A 15,767-nucleotide genomic window follows, 5' to 3' on the forward strand; every position below is an offset into this window, starting at 1 on the left:
TCAAGCAGACTGCACATAAAACATAAGGACATACGATCAAAAGCACATATTAGCATAGCAGACATGTGTATGTGCAGATTAAGCCAATATTACGAGAAAGTCAGTATGAGAAAGTTTCTCAAAATAATGATTTAGTAAGTAAAATTTAGACTCAGTATCTCATTTTCATGAGATAGTTTCTCATTATTATGAGTTACTAAGTCATTATTTTGAGATACTAAGTCATATTATGAGATACTAAATCATTATTATGAGATACTAAGTCATTGTTATGAGATACTAAGTCGAAATTTCGACTTAGTTTGTCATTATTATGAGTTACTAAGTCATTATTATGAGTTATTAAGTCATTATTATGAGATACTAAATCATTATTATGAGTTACTAAGTCGAAATTTCGACTTTCTCATTATTATGAGTTACTAAGTCATTATTATGAGTTATTAAGTCATTATTATGAGATACTAAGTCATTATTATGAGTTACTAAGTCGAAATTTCGACTTAGTTTCTCATTATTATGAGATACTAAATCATAATAATGACTTATAAAATCTTAAAAAATTCCCAACCCTGGCGGAAACGGCTTCCATACTGCACTGTATTACCATGTCTAATGAACCTTTTCATCCGTTTCAGTCTGACCGCTCAGATCGGATTTGAGTAGCTTTTGTCTTACGTTACGTTCTTGCGCCACGTTGAAACATAAGCACGTCAGACGTCTTTGCAGATATAAGGCGTGTGCTGGAGGAGACGCGAGCACTGAATAAAGCCACGCATACCAGCTTCATACACTTCAGCAGCAGGTTCATTAGACATGGTGATATCGGACGTGCACAAAAATCAGATTTGAAGTGACAGTCTGAACGTAGCCTAAGTAAACTGCACAGAAATCATTGAAAAATCCCCACAACACTAATGCACAGACTGACAGCCGGTCTTCCCACAATTTATATCTTTAATATCTAATAAACTAGTTTCTTGCATTTAAACAATTCTTTTGGAACAAACATTATTTTCACAAAGTGTCAATCATCCAGTTGTTTTTAGGGAAAATAGTACTTACTACATTGGTAAATAATGTTAGAATTATTGTGTTGGACGTACACTACTGTTCAAAAGTCGTTTCTGTTCACCTAGCCTGCATTGATTCGATCCAAAATACACTAAAAGACGCCTGTTCTTTTATGTAAGCCTGTTTTTAATAAATAGGATATAATTATGCATATTATGATCAAATATGTTGTGTATTTTGTATAAATTGTATATTGCGAGACTAACCCCCACCAAAAACAAGTCTTTTGGTGGGGACCCCCCATAAGCCTTGCTTCAATTCGAGTACTGCCCATCACATTTCAAAACAGTAAGTCAATGGAAAAAAATGACCTTGCACAAAACCAGGGTGCAGCTGCATTCGCTTCAATACATACCCAGAACAAATTTACCAGAAGATTTCTATCATTCTTCATCATAAAGAAAATCAAATACAGTAAACACAGCAGCAGCATAGATATTTTTAGGGTGAGTTTGATTTTGACAGGTCAGTTTCTGACACTAGAACATACAGAATACAGCTAATAAATTTTCACTGTGAGAACCTGCTGTTCAATGCCACTGATTCCACAAGAAGGCATTTAATTTGAATCAATTAGGCCATATTTCATGGCTTTCCAAAAAAACGACATCTAAAAACACTGTGTAAAAATACACCATAAAAAGTGACAATACCATTTACACAAATGCACCCCAATAGCAGAATAACCGATTTTAAAGAAGCTACAGAGATGTCCTTGAAAGCAGTGTTCAAACACACTCCAAACCCCTTATGTGGGCGCCGCGCGCGCTTTGGTTTCCTAGTTACCCGCGCCCGTGCTAGCGTTCCCGAACACTCGAGCGTGACCGCGCAGCGCGCACTCGTTTAGCTCGCGTGAGGAGCTCACGACCACGCAGGAGCACATCATCAGGAAAACACGTTAATGTGGCTGGAGCGTATGGATGAAGGATGCACGCGCTCTCTGGATAAGCTCACACTGTGAGGATTACCGTTAACGCGCACACACACGAAGGGCACTTGTGCTGGCACTGGGAATACTGGGAATGGGGCAATTCGTATTACATCACAGCAGGTGAGTCATTTATAAAGATATCGAAGTGGTTATTATTATTAGCGATATAAAGCATGCGACGTCAATCCCACTGACTGAAAAAAAGTACCGCGCGACGGATGCGCGTGAGCATCTCGTGCACTTGTTACACCGCATCATCCACAGTGCGTGGCAACTCCAACGCTCTCCTTATCGCCGGAAGAAATGACACGCGTCGCGTTCCGGAGAAAAGTCTTTGAATAGTCAAACGCAGCGTCCCTGAGAGACGCATAAAGCCCGTTTGCTGTGAAGGGATTGAGGAGCGTCTAGTTTGGTCGCGTCCGCGGGCTGTGAGCGTCAGGATTTTACCCGCAGCCTTGAGAGACGCGCCGCCCGCTCGCTCCTCGCAGTGTGGAAAGCTGCCTTGATTCGTCTAGCTTTGTCGCGTCGCTCACAGATGGAGCGTTACATGTTGCGTTCATTTAACGCGTGGATGACTGGATTCATGTATGAACGATTGTGTGATAACGCAATCCAAACATTAAGAAAATCTTACATGAACAGTGATGACATCATTGGATGATGATGATAATAACAACTGATCCTAATGAATGTGACCGCGCATCAGTGATGAAGTCTTGGGTTTTCATATATTTATAATGCAGCATATCCACATTAGAACATAAACTCTTTCAAATAATGACATCAGGTTAAATAAACAGCTAGTGACTTATGTCATGTTCATTTTCATTAATTAATAGCTTTACAGTTTTATTTTAAAACACATGCCTGTGTGTCACACTGATGTTAAAAAGACTGGAGAGAAAGACTGAATTGCAAATAGAGTGAGAGAGAGAGAGAGAGAGAGAGAGAGAGTGAGTGAGTGAGTGAGTGAGTGAGTGAGTGAGTGAGTGAGTGAGTGAGTGAGTGAGAGAGAGAGAGAGAGAGAGAGAGTGAGTGAGTGAGTGAGTGAGTGAGTGAGTGAGTGAGTGAGTGAGTGAGTGAGTGAGTGAGAGTTGTCATGGTGATGTGGTGAATAAGCAATTGTTGTCCATGCATTAAAGGGATTGCTGTTGCCATTTGCTCTGAGTGAGGTGCATCTTTCAGCTCTCACTTGAGTTTATGGAGGTTATGAGATAATACAGATTTTAATTGGTCAGAAGGAGTGTGGATGGCATCTTTAATTCTGTGCAATCTCCTGTTTTTTATGAGCAGAACCTGTTTCTGTAGTCTGGCATTTAGGCCCAATCCCAATTCTCCCCTTACCCCTACACTTACCCCTACCCCTCTGTTTGGCGCGTTCACGTGAAGGGGTGTCTCAATTCTCTTTTGGTTGGAGGGGTAAGGGCCAGATAGCCCTTCAAACGAAGATTTTTCAGGACCTCACTTCAAACGAAGGGATAAGAGAAATTTCCAACATGGCTGCTCACTCGAGCAAGCAGACCCATAAGTGTAAGTCATTTTTGCCATTAATAAGGATTTTTATGACAATTTTTCCTTTTATGTATGTTACATTCAATCTTGTGTTAGTATTTACGGTGATGTTCTTTTAACGTTTGCAAAAAAATCGCTAAAGTTTGCTAGCGGACAGCACTGATTGCACGATATTAGAAAATATATTTTTATGTCATATACCCGGTGCATCGGCACATGTCCTCTGACGTGACGAGCTAGCAACGACGTATATGATGACGTGTACCAGTGTAGTAGTGGTGTCCCATTTCTTAGCGGAAAATTTGTAACCCTTCCCCTTGCCACTTTGTTTCAAGGGGCATGGGGAAGGGGCGTGGGGTAGGCGAAGGGGTAGAAAATAGAATTGGGATTGGGCCTAAGTCTCTAAAAGGATTATGCATGCTGCTGCTTTTGAATCCCCTCTCTTTCGCAATGTCTCGGTTGTGTTTTGGCTTCTAGACTCGTCTGTTTCTCAAACACTGACTGATTTTCATCCATTCACCAGCAGTTCCACCTCTTGCTGCCTGTCGTCTACTTTTAAGTTAAGAAACGAGTTGTGGTGTCTTTCTGTCAGACCAGATACAATAGAGAACAGCTGGAGTGATTTGTATTTCATGTTCTTCAAGACTGAATGCTAACACTGATCTGATCTGTGTGGTTCGTTGACATCAATGCTCACAGTACCTCTATTGTGATTTTGTCAGACAGGACGTGTTTCCTATTGAATTTGTTGATTTTGGAGGTGTGGTTCCTGATGTTGATGGAATAAAAGTGTTTTAAAACATTGAGGATCAGGTGCTGCTCACATCCACTTTTTTATTGTGATGTGTGACATACTCTCTAAAAGGATTTATTATCATAGTAAATATATCTTTAACGTGTTTGAGACACGATAAGACATTACAGAAAACACAAAGCTTCTGCAGCTGACCTCCATGCTTCAAAAATCGGAAGATTCAGAACATGTGGAGAAAACAGACTCGTGCGGTTCATTTGCTGTCATGTGAATTTGTTGAGCGTCTTTCAGAATATGAAGAATGAAGACAATGTGTTTTCACAAAAGGGTCAGATAGAGCCTCCATTTGATGGGCAGATTCATGAATCAAACATGTCCAGCTCAAATGCTTTCACTAAAACAATAAAATGGTGGATGGGAGATGTTTTTTCACATGAAATGAAATGTAATTTCAGAACAATCAACATGTGCATTGTGTTAATATTTTTGTGAAAATGCACACGAGCACATTGCACATGAATGTCATACAGTTTTATTTTACTGTGAAAATGCCAGTTGAATAAGATAAGAACAGGCAGTAGTCCTTAAAGCAGAAGGCAAAAACATGTTTAATGAAATTCACTCTTTGACCACAGATATTAGTTAACTGTTGGTTAGCAGATTATTTAGACAAGAATGTGTGAAAGAGACGTCTCCAAGTACAGTGTCACTGAAGTGATGTTACTATTCAGTGTTTCTCTTTCACGCCGTTGTACTGTATGTACACGGGTCAAAAACTCTTTTTAATTTAATTGCATTTTTGTTTATCATACGTTTTCCCCTGATTTACACAAGACGCCCACTAAAATGTCATTCAGTGTAACAATCTTGTCAGGCATATTTACAACAAAAATCTAATTATGACTTATGATTAAAAGACTTACTTTCTTCCCAAATGCTAATTAGTTGTATTTTTTCATTTATTTTTATTTGCCACTATCTTATAGGTTTTGCCCATTTGTCAATAAGAATGTTTTACTCATTTAAAGCACAATAAAATGTAATATGCTCCCTTATTCTTTTATATATTTTAATATGTACAAGTCAGAATAAGCATGTTGTTTGAATGTGTACATACTGTACATATTGTGTTACACTGAATGACAATGTAACATTATTTCAAGCAGATTTTGAGATTTTATTTTCAAAAAACCATAAAGTAGACATTTTACTTACATTTAATGTGCTTTCTATGGACAAAAAAATCACTTTTGTAAATGTCTTTTGATGGGGACATCTTAAAGGAACACTCCACTTATTTTGGAAATAGGCTCATTCTGCAACTCCCCCAGAGTTAATAAGTTGAGTTTTACCGTTTTGGAATCTATTCAGCCGATCTCCAGGTCTGGCGATAGCACTTTTAGCATAGCTTAGCATAGATCATTGAATCCAATTAGACCAGTAGCGTCTCGTTCAAAAGTGACCAAAGAGTTTCGATATTTTTCCTATTTAAAACTGGACTCTTCTGTACTTATATCGTGTGCTAAGACCGGCGGAAAATGAAAGGTTGTGATTTTCTAGGCCGATATGATTAGGAACTATACTCCCATTCCGGCGTAATAATCAAGGAAGTTTGCTGCCGTAACATGGCCGCAGCAGGCGCAGTGATATCACGCAGCGCATTTCCACATTCCACATTTCCACCTGCGCTGCGTGATATCACTGCACCTGCTGTGGCCATGTTACGGCAGCAAACTTCCTTGATTATTACGCCGGAATGGGAGTATAGTTCCTAATCATAACTTTTCATTTTCCGCCGGTCTTAGCACACGATATAAGTATAGAAGAGTCCAGTTTTAAATAGGAAAAATATCGAAACTCTCCTTGTGTCCTCTATGAGACCCGGGAGATTTCAGTCAGTCAGAAGGGTCGATTCAGTCTCAGACCTCACTGGAATACATGTGCAATGCATCGTGTCTTGAAAAAGGGTTTCATCTTCCAGTAAAACAAAGCCACTTGATGAAGTCATTCCAATCTTTCTGAATAAACTGGCAACCGAGAGCGTTTTGTTTAAAGGCTAAAAGTGAAAATGGTGTCGAAAAGATAAGGCCACATATCCACTTCATATCAGTCTCTTGGCAAGCGTGATGCCACTAAGAAGCAGCAGGAATGGAATGTCAATGTTCTCAGCCAGCATTTCACTGACCTTGTCTCAAAAGATCTCTTATACTCGCATAAAGCCGACTAAAGCTCTGTACTTCCAAAAAGAACAAAGACGCCTTTCTTCCAGGCCCCTTATTTCCCTTCTATTGACCAACGGACTTGGACAAGTGACCTTGCATTAGCTATCTTGTAAAGTTATACAAATGCAACACTTCCAAGTATTTATTTTTAAACGCAATGGAAGTGATGTCAGATGGCAGGTTGTAAGGTGTGTTGTCAAGTGTCGTTTTAATAATCACAATCGTATGCGGATGCACAGTCAGGTTCTTCACATGTTAATTGTCTCATGGTCTCAAGCATTTCATTTTGCCCCTTAAAGCTTCCAAGGCAAAAAAAGCTTTTAATTCTAAAGTCCAAGCCGTTCACATGAGCAGACGCCAAGGAAGACTGTCTATAACCCTAATGTCTTTCCTAATGAAGAAAGGATGAGCAAAAGACACGATTTTGACTGCTTCTCCTCATCAGAGTTCTGTACATTTAATGCAAAATGTGTCTCTTCATATGTTCTATTGGAGTTTCTGTTGTGTGATATTTGTCAATGAAACATTTCAAACAGATAGTTGTGAGTCACACTGTAAAACAGCTCACATACAGTACAGTGCGGTGCAGTGCTGAACACTTTATTCATTACATCATCAGCACTCAATCATGTTTGTGTATTGATGATGATCAATCAAACTCATCTGTCATGTTTCATCCAGCACAGCAGTATGTGTAAGCTCTTTAGTGTTTCTAATGATAGAATTGATACATTTACTGTTTCAAAAGAAAGGCATCAAAACTAGTAAAGCACTTTTTTGATGCCCAATTACAGTTATTTACTTGCCGTTTTAATAGTAAAATACGTTTTTATGGATGAATGTTCATTTCTGACTTCTGAGAGAAGTTGAATGTGTTGCTCAAATAACAAGAAAGTAGACTTTTTTAGTTTGTTATCTGCCTAGTAAATGACATTGACAGTTTTTGACAGATTTGTGTTTTTTCTTTATTGTGACAGGTGGCGTGATACATTTGTTAAGCGCTGTACCTGTTTAGAAAAATTCTGTATGAACGTTTCTTCTTCTGTTTTATTCTAATGATTATGATGAATTATTGTTGGTCCATGAAGTTGTGTCTTCACCTCACCTGCCAAACGCATACATACACAAATGAGAGATTGTGGGAGTGGTTACACACAAAACAGGGCTCTAGACTAACACTTGAGAGAGGTGGCACAGCCCTTAATTTGGTAGCACCAGAGTCGTGGGGTGAGGTAAGAAAAAAAATCACTAAAACTTCATTCAAATGTGTTTAATACATTAATAAATCAATTAGAAATGAATACAAATCATTGTTTATGATTGAATTATTTTTATTGTATATGTAAACTCTCTTTCATCACTTTACCATATTTAAAGCACGTTTCTTAAAGCTACTTTATTTCTTTATTTGATGTGAACGACTCCTATAAGAGAACACAATTCCTTTAATATCAGTGAGTGGTTTTGGGCCCGTCCTTTGTTGTTTGATGTAGAGGTCTGCACGGGCTTTAAACGAAAGCCCCGAACCTGGCCCCTACCTGAGATCGTTTAACCCGACCCGACCATTACAGTTACATTTTAAGCCTGAACCTGATTTAACAGCAAGCTTTGTTGAAATATGCTGCATTTTATGATTGCTTGCGATGATAATTAATCAAATAGCTACATGTAGGCAAACACAGTTTCATCAAGGCATGCGGCCCCCTCAGCAGTGAACACACAAGAAAAAATAAGAAATAGCACAGACTTACCAATAACTAAACTTTGCTGTGGGTGAACAGGTGTAAAAGTCAAAAATCATTTTTGAACCCTCTGGAACTCAAACTTCAAAAACAAAAACTACTGTTGATGGTTTAAGCGCTGTCCTCCTCTGATTAAAAGTTAGTCCAGCTGCACTAAAGTTTCTCTCGCTGCGGCTACAGGGATGCTGAGGACACTACGGGCCGGTCTTGACAGTAATGACAAGATCCTAATTCTTCCAGAGTGCAGCTTTCCCTGCATCATTTGGAACTGTAATAAGTTTTCCCTCACCAATATTTTGCTTTATCGCACTCATCTTACCATCACCTGCTGTGTTGTGACAACGAGGACGAGAGCGGGAGGCAGGAGGACGTGCGCAGAACAGTTTATGCGAAAAACTGTTTTGTGTTTATGTTTTTTTTTTGTGGTCACAATGCAGCAAACACACAAGCACACGGCACGCAAACTTTGTATTTAGCCTATATTTTTTTAGTTACAAACCCGACCCGAACCCGAGGCTATTCCTTAAACATTAGCCCGAACCCGAGCCCGACGGGGCCCGAAAAACTTGCAGACCTCTAGTTTGATGAACATTCTAAACAGAGCTCTTTATTATGCTGTTGCCACTTTAAGAGCTGGCGCTCTACACTGTAACGCACATGCATTTGTTTCCCAACTGTTTGTTCACGAAACGGACTACTTTTACAAGGATTCTTGTTAATATGGTAATTTGGACATAATTTTGTGTTTATATCAACTCAACTTTATTTATATAGCGCTTTTTACAATTTCCATTGTTACAAAGCAGCTGCACATGAGACATATTGACTATAAGCAAAACAATTAAAGTTATACCTGTAAAAACAAGAAAAAGGTGAAAACACAGAAGACAGACACACCCACATACAAAACACTCCACACACACAATATGCACACGTACTAACACACATAGACATAGACACACACACGGACACACACACACACACACACACACACACACACACACACACACACACGTCTGGTTTGCTCTCTCCGTGGGGACAGTCCATAGGCATAATGTTTTTTATACTGTACAAACTGTATATTTTATCCCCTAACCCAACCCCTAAACCTAAAGATCATAGAAAACTTTTTGCATTTTTAGATTTTTTAAAAATATTGTTCTGTACAATGTATAAGCTTTTTTGCCCCTGGGGACCTCAATTTTGGTTGACAACAACCCCATGTGTTGGTGTGCATTCAGGTTTAGGTCCCCACCGGGATATAAAAACATGAACACACACACACACAGACAAGCATGCACGCACAGTGAAAGCACACATTTAATATAAATGTTCTTTAAAATGTTCTATAAAACTTTAAAATTCTAAAGCAGCCCCCCCGGCCAGGCAAATAGTGCAAAACAGTATGCAAACGGTGGCGAGGAACCCAAAACTCCAATTGAGAAAAAAAAAACCAGGAGAACCCAGGCCCAACCAGGGGATTCCAGTTCCCCTCTGGCAAACGATGTTGCCTCTGCACAAGCTCCAGAGAGCTTGCACAACAAGGCTAAATAAAAATAAATAAACTTACTAATAAAATAAATTATAGTTTAAGATTATCATTAATAATCTAATAGCATTTAAAATGTTGTAGTGAAGACGTGTCAAGTGACCACGTCCTTCTTTATCCAGCTCTATCATCTCAGCTCTTGTCAGGTCGCCGCTTCCCATTCTCCGCTCTACCATCAGGTCAGGCCATGAACTGCATCCTGCTCGCTGTGGTAACCTTGGAACAATGAGACAAGACTGGCTGAGAGTAGAGTACTGTTCTGCACTCTTTGATGCAACAAGTACATCAGTTGTATTCCTGGTTCCGGTTGATCTAACTAATGCAGCCTAAACCCTCAGAGGATTTATATTATGGAAGAGTAGTGTATGCAAGATTAAAAAGATGCGTCTTTAGTCTAGATTTAAACTGACAGAGTGTCTCTGCCTCCCGGACAGTGCAGGGAAGACTATTCCAAAGTTTAGGCGCTAGATAGGAAAAGGATCTACCACCTGCACTTGATTTTGAAATTCTAGGTATTACCAACTGACAGGACGCCTGAGAGCGTAATGCACGTGAAGGACTGTAATACAAAAGGAGTTCATTCAAGTACTGAGGAGCTAAACCATGTAAGGCTTTATAGGTAATAAGCAAGATTTTAAAGTTAACGCGATGCTTTATAGGTAACCAGTGCAAGGTTGACAGAACCGGGCTAATATGTTCATACTTTTTTGTACGTGTAAGAACTCGAGCTGCCGCGTTTTGGACCAATTGGAGTTTTTGTAATAAGCCTGCAGGGCAACCACCTAACAGTGCATTACAGTAATCTAGTCTTGATGTCATGAATGCATGAATTAACTTCTCTGCATCTGAGATTGACAGCATATGACGTAGTTTAGATATATTCTTAAAATGGAAAAACGCAATTTTACAGGTGTTGGCGACGTGGCTCTCAAATGACAGATTACTATCGAATAGAACGCCAAGATTCTTTGCTGACGACGAGGGTTTTATGGAACATCCGTCAATAGTTAAACAGTATTCTTGGTTGTTACTTATAGCAGTTTTCGGTCCAATAAGTAACACTTCTGTTTTGTCCGAGTTCAGTAATAAAAAGTTGTTACTCATCCAGTTTTTTATATCGACTATGCATTCCATTATTCGACGGAACTGCTGTGTTTCATGAGGCTTCGAGGAAATATAAAGTTGAGTATCTTCAGCATAACAGTGAAAGCTAACTCCGTGTTGCTTTATTATATCTCCTAGAGGTAGCATGTATAATGCGAAGAGCAGAGGCCCTAAGACTGAGCCCTGTGGTACACCGTACTGGACTTGCGATTTGCGTGACACCTCATTGTTTATTGCTACAAATTGAAAACGGTTGGATAAATAAGATTTAAACCATTTCAAAGCTATTCCTTTAATGCCGACGTAATTTTTGAATCTATGTAGGAGTGTGCTATGGTCAATGGTGTCGAATGCAGCACTAAGGTCTAGCAGCACCAATAACGAGATACAACCTCGGTCAGACGCCAATAGCAGATCATTTGTAACTCTCAAAGCAGTCTCTGTACTGTGACATGCTCTAAATCCAGACTGGAATTCTTCATTGATGTCATTCCTTTGGAGGAAGGAGCATAATTGAGTTGAAACTACTTTTTCCAGAACTTTAGATATGAAAGGTAGATTCGATATAGGCCTGTAGTTCCCTAGTTCTCTAGGGTCGAGTTGGTTTTTTTTGACAAGAGGCCTTATAACAGCCACCTTATATGCTTCAGGCACATGTCCTAATGTCAGAGATGAGTTACTAAGAAGAGGATCTATAATTTCTGGGAGCATCTCTTTCAGTAGATTTGTAGGTATAGGGTCTAGTATGCATGTTGTTGATTTAGATGATCTAATGATTTTAGACAGCTCATCTTGATCTACGGTATAAAATAATTGCATTTTCTCCTTAGGTGCGCTGTAGTTAGTTTGTTCAGCGGGTTTCACTTCTGTTTGCATTGTTATAATTTTTTCTCCAACATCTTGGATTTTATTTGTGAAGTAGTTCATAAATTCATCACTGTTATGCTGATATACAGGATCAGAAGACACTGACGATTTATTTTTTGTTAATTTAGCCACCGTGTTAAATAAAAACCTTGGGTTGTGCTGGTTTTGTTCTATTAGTGATGAAAAGTAGGCGGATCTAGAAGTTTTTAGGGCTTTCCTGTATTTTCGAATACTATCCTTCCATGCTGTACGAAATACCTCTAATTTAGTTTTCTTAAAGTTGCGCTCCATTTTCCGGGCCGCTTTCTTTAGAGCGTGAGTGTGCTCATTATACCACAGTGGTGGGCTGCCATTTTTAATCTTCTTTAAACGTAGATGAGCAACTGTGTCTAGCGTTTCTGAGAATGTGGAGTTAAAATTTTCCATGGTAATGTCAAGATCTTCAGCGTTATTTCTCATGCTAGAGATTTGAGACAATTCAGGCAGATTAGCGAGAAACGCATCTTTGGTAGTTGAAGTTATTCTTCTACCGTATTTGTAACAATGAGTTTTATTTGCAGCCGTAGGCCAGTGAAGTAAACATAATACCAGATAATGATCCGAAATGTCTTCACTCTGCTGAAGGATTTTAACGTCGTCCACATTTATACCGTAAGACAGTATTAAATCTAAAGTATGATTACGAAGGTGAGTGGGTCCTGACACATGTTGACTAATGCCCATGGAGTTAAGAGTGTCTTTGAAAGCCATTCCTAAGGCATCTGTAACGTTATCTACATGGATGTTAAAGTCACCAACGACAAGGAGTCTATCTGCGGCCAGTACTAGTTCTGATAAGAACCCACCAAATTCATTAATAAAATCTGTGTGGTGCCCTGGGGGCCTATATACAATAGCTAGAATACATTTTTAAATGTATGTAGTATTAGGTGTTGAAACATGAAGTACCATGACTTCAAAAGAATTATATTTAGAGTTCGACTTCTGGGAAATGCTAAAAGAGTTATTGTAAAGTGCTGCAACACCTCCCCCTCTGCCTTTTAGACGAGGCTCGTGTTTATAATAATAATCTTGGGGGACAGATTCATTTAAAGTAATATAATCATCTGGTTTTAGCCATGTTTCTGTCAAACAGAGCATGTCTATTTTATGATCTGTTATCATATCGTTAACAAAAAGTGCTTTATTAGAGAGAGATCTAATATTTAGCAATCCGAGTCGTAACAGTTGATTATCTGTATTTTGTTCATGTTTAATTTGTTTAACGTTTATTAAATTACTTTCAAGAGGTTTACGCATTATTTTATCTATGTTATGATGTTTGGGAGAAGGGATTACATTTTGTGTATTCTGGTGACGTGAGATGGCAAGCAGACAGTTGGTTAAGCCATTCTGTCTGCTCCCTGACCTGGGCCCCAGCGAGTCAAGCTTTAGCATTAGCATTATTAAGACTTTGTGCCATATTTCTAGACAGGATAGAAGCCCCAGCCCAGGAGGGATGGAGACCATCTCGTTTCAACAGGTCAGGTCTGCCCTCAAAACTCTTCCAGTTATTTATAAAAACTATATCATTCTGCAGGCACCACTCAGATAACCAGCCATTTAGTGATGATAATCTGCTATAAATCTCATCACCACGATAAGCAGTGAGGGGGCCAGAGAATATTACAGTGTCTGACATCTTGCTTGCGAGCTCACACACCTCTTTAATATTATCTTTTGTGATCTCCGATTGATGGAGTCGAACATCATTTGTGCCGACGTGAATAACAATCTTACTGAATTTACGATTAGCCGTAGCCAGCACATTTAAATTTGACTTGATGTCAGGCGCTCTGGCTCCCGGTAAACATTTGACTATGGTGGCTGGTGCCTCTATGTTAACGTTCCGAACAATAGAATCACCGATAACTAGGGCACTTTCAGCAGGTTTCTCAGTCGGTGCGTCACTGAGCGGGGCAAACCTGTTCAAGACTATAATCGGAATGGTTGAGTGATGTTTTGTCCTGTGACTACGCCGTCTCACAGTCACGAAGTTTCCCAGCTGCGGGGGATTTTCAACCGGAACCGAGCTGTGTGCGCTAATGTTGCTCACATCCAAAGTGTTTTCTATGGTCATTACACTCTTACTATCCTCAGATAAAGATTTGATGCGAGACTCTAATTCTAAGATCTTCTCTGTCAGCCTAACTATTTCCCTGCATTTATCTCATATAAAACCCTCGCAGCTGACAGAGAAGGCTAAGCTAAACATATGACATGAGGTGCAAGTAACAATAATAGGAATAGAAGCCATAACTCACCGGGTTTGAAGAGCAATTCCGACTTACCAAGGTTGCTCGATGAATTGTAGTATATTTTTATTTTTCCTTTATTTTACCAGGATAGTCCCATTGAGATACAAAATCTCTTCTTCCAGGGAGTCCTGGCCAAAATGGCAGCACAGAAAGTTACACAATAAAACAATTTCAAAAACATAAAACAAACAAAATCAGTTGCCCTCCATCCAGATGATTACAAATATGTAATTTACTTATAGCAAGTACATGTTTCCTTCAGAGTAGACCATAAAAGTTTTTTTTTTAATATTTACAGAAGGGAGTGTTTCCAGCATAATAATACTCTGCAACTCGTTCCATAACGAAGGAGCAAAAAAAGAGAAGGCAGTTTTGCCTAACTCAGAATGTACTCTTGGAACATTTAAGAGAAGTTTAGCAGAGGATCTGGTACTGTAAATACAAGTATAAAAAGATAAAAGACCACAGATATAAGTAGGTAATTTTCCCAACAATGCCTTAACAATAAACAGCAACATGTGCACTTTCCTTCTTTGAAACAAAGAGGACCATCCCACCAGTTCATACATTATACAGTGATGGGTGCGTGAAGAGACACTCGTCACAAAGCGTAACGCAGCATGGTATACATAGTCCAACTTCTTAAGTGAAGATAAACTTGCATGCATATAGATCACATCGCCATAATCTAATACAGAAAGGAAACAACTCTGTATAATTCTCTTTCTTGCTTTAAAAGGAAAACACTTCTTTAAACGGAAAAGAAAACCCAACTTTAATCTAAGTTTTTTTTTATTTTTTAAGTTTTTCAATATGTATCTGAAATCCTAGTTTGTCATCCAACCATATGCCCAAGTATTTATAACAATTTACTCTTTCAATAGATTCTCCTTGTAAAGTTAAAATAGGATGATCTGTTTCAGTACGACAATGAGTAAAAAGCATGTATTTCGTTTTCTTTGAGTTTAAAACCAGTTTTAAGTTGGATAATGATAATTGCAATAACTGGAAGGATTCTTGCAAGAGCTCAATGGCTTGATTCACTGAATGTGCTACTGTGTATATAATTGTGTCATCAGCATATAAATGAATTCTAGCTGAGGTTATCCCACAACCAAGGTCATTAATATAAATAGAAAATAAAACTGGGGCTAAAATCGAACCCTGTGGAACACCTTTTATTGTTTTTAATTCATTTGAAATAAAATTTTCGACTGAGACACATTGAGTTCTTTCTGTTAGATAATTATTGAACCAATTTAGTGTCATTTCACTAAAACTTATACAACTTAATCTCTGTAATAAAAGTTTATGATCTACACAGTCAAATGCTTTAGAAAGATCTACAAATAATGCTGCGCAATGTTGTTTACTATCTAGGTATTTATAACTATATAATTTGTAACCAGCATAGCTGCTGTAATAGTACTATGACCTGATCTAAAGCCTGACTGAAAATCATTTAATATACAGGTATATTATATGTATATACGCTTAAAAAGAGAAACAGTTAGAACACAAGACAAACTAGAGGCAAGATGATATTCCACAGTGTAAACAGAAAGCAAGCTAACACGCTAATGCTATGCTAATGGCGTTAAATTAACTATAAATTTTGGTTTAGAATCTTCAAGTAAATAACAAGAACAGGGTTATTGAGATATCAGGATAAGTTAGCAAAGCAACGACAGTGATAAGTAACGATAATAAAATGC

General features: G+C 38.5%; 1 protein-coding gene across 3 annotated transcripts in view; it reads left to right on the top strand.

Moving 5' to 3' along the window:
• The first annotated feature begins 1,865 nt into the window (after positions 1 to 1,865).
• The window catches only part of LOC130564005 (neuroligin-3-like), a 151,768-nt gene continuing 137,866 nt past the window's right edge, over positions 1,866 to 15,767 (top strand). For 2 of the 3 annotated variants that reach the window (XM_057349864.1, XM_057349863.1), the window contains exon 1: positions 1,866 to 2,125. The gene's annotated coding sequence lies outside the window, so the exon portion shown is untranslated. The remainder of the gene's footprint in view (positions 2,126 to 15,767) is intronic. The other variant, XM_057349865.1, reaches the window with a different exon arrangement.

Source organism: Triplophysa rosa, linkage group LG13 (genome assembly GCF_024868665.1).
Source record: "Triplophysa rosa linkage group LG13, Trosa_1v2, whole genome shotgun sequence".
Taxonomy (NCBI): domain Eukaryota; kingdom Metazoa; phylum Chordata; class Actinopteri; order Cypriniformes; family Nemacheilidae; genus Triplophysa; species Triplophysa rosa.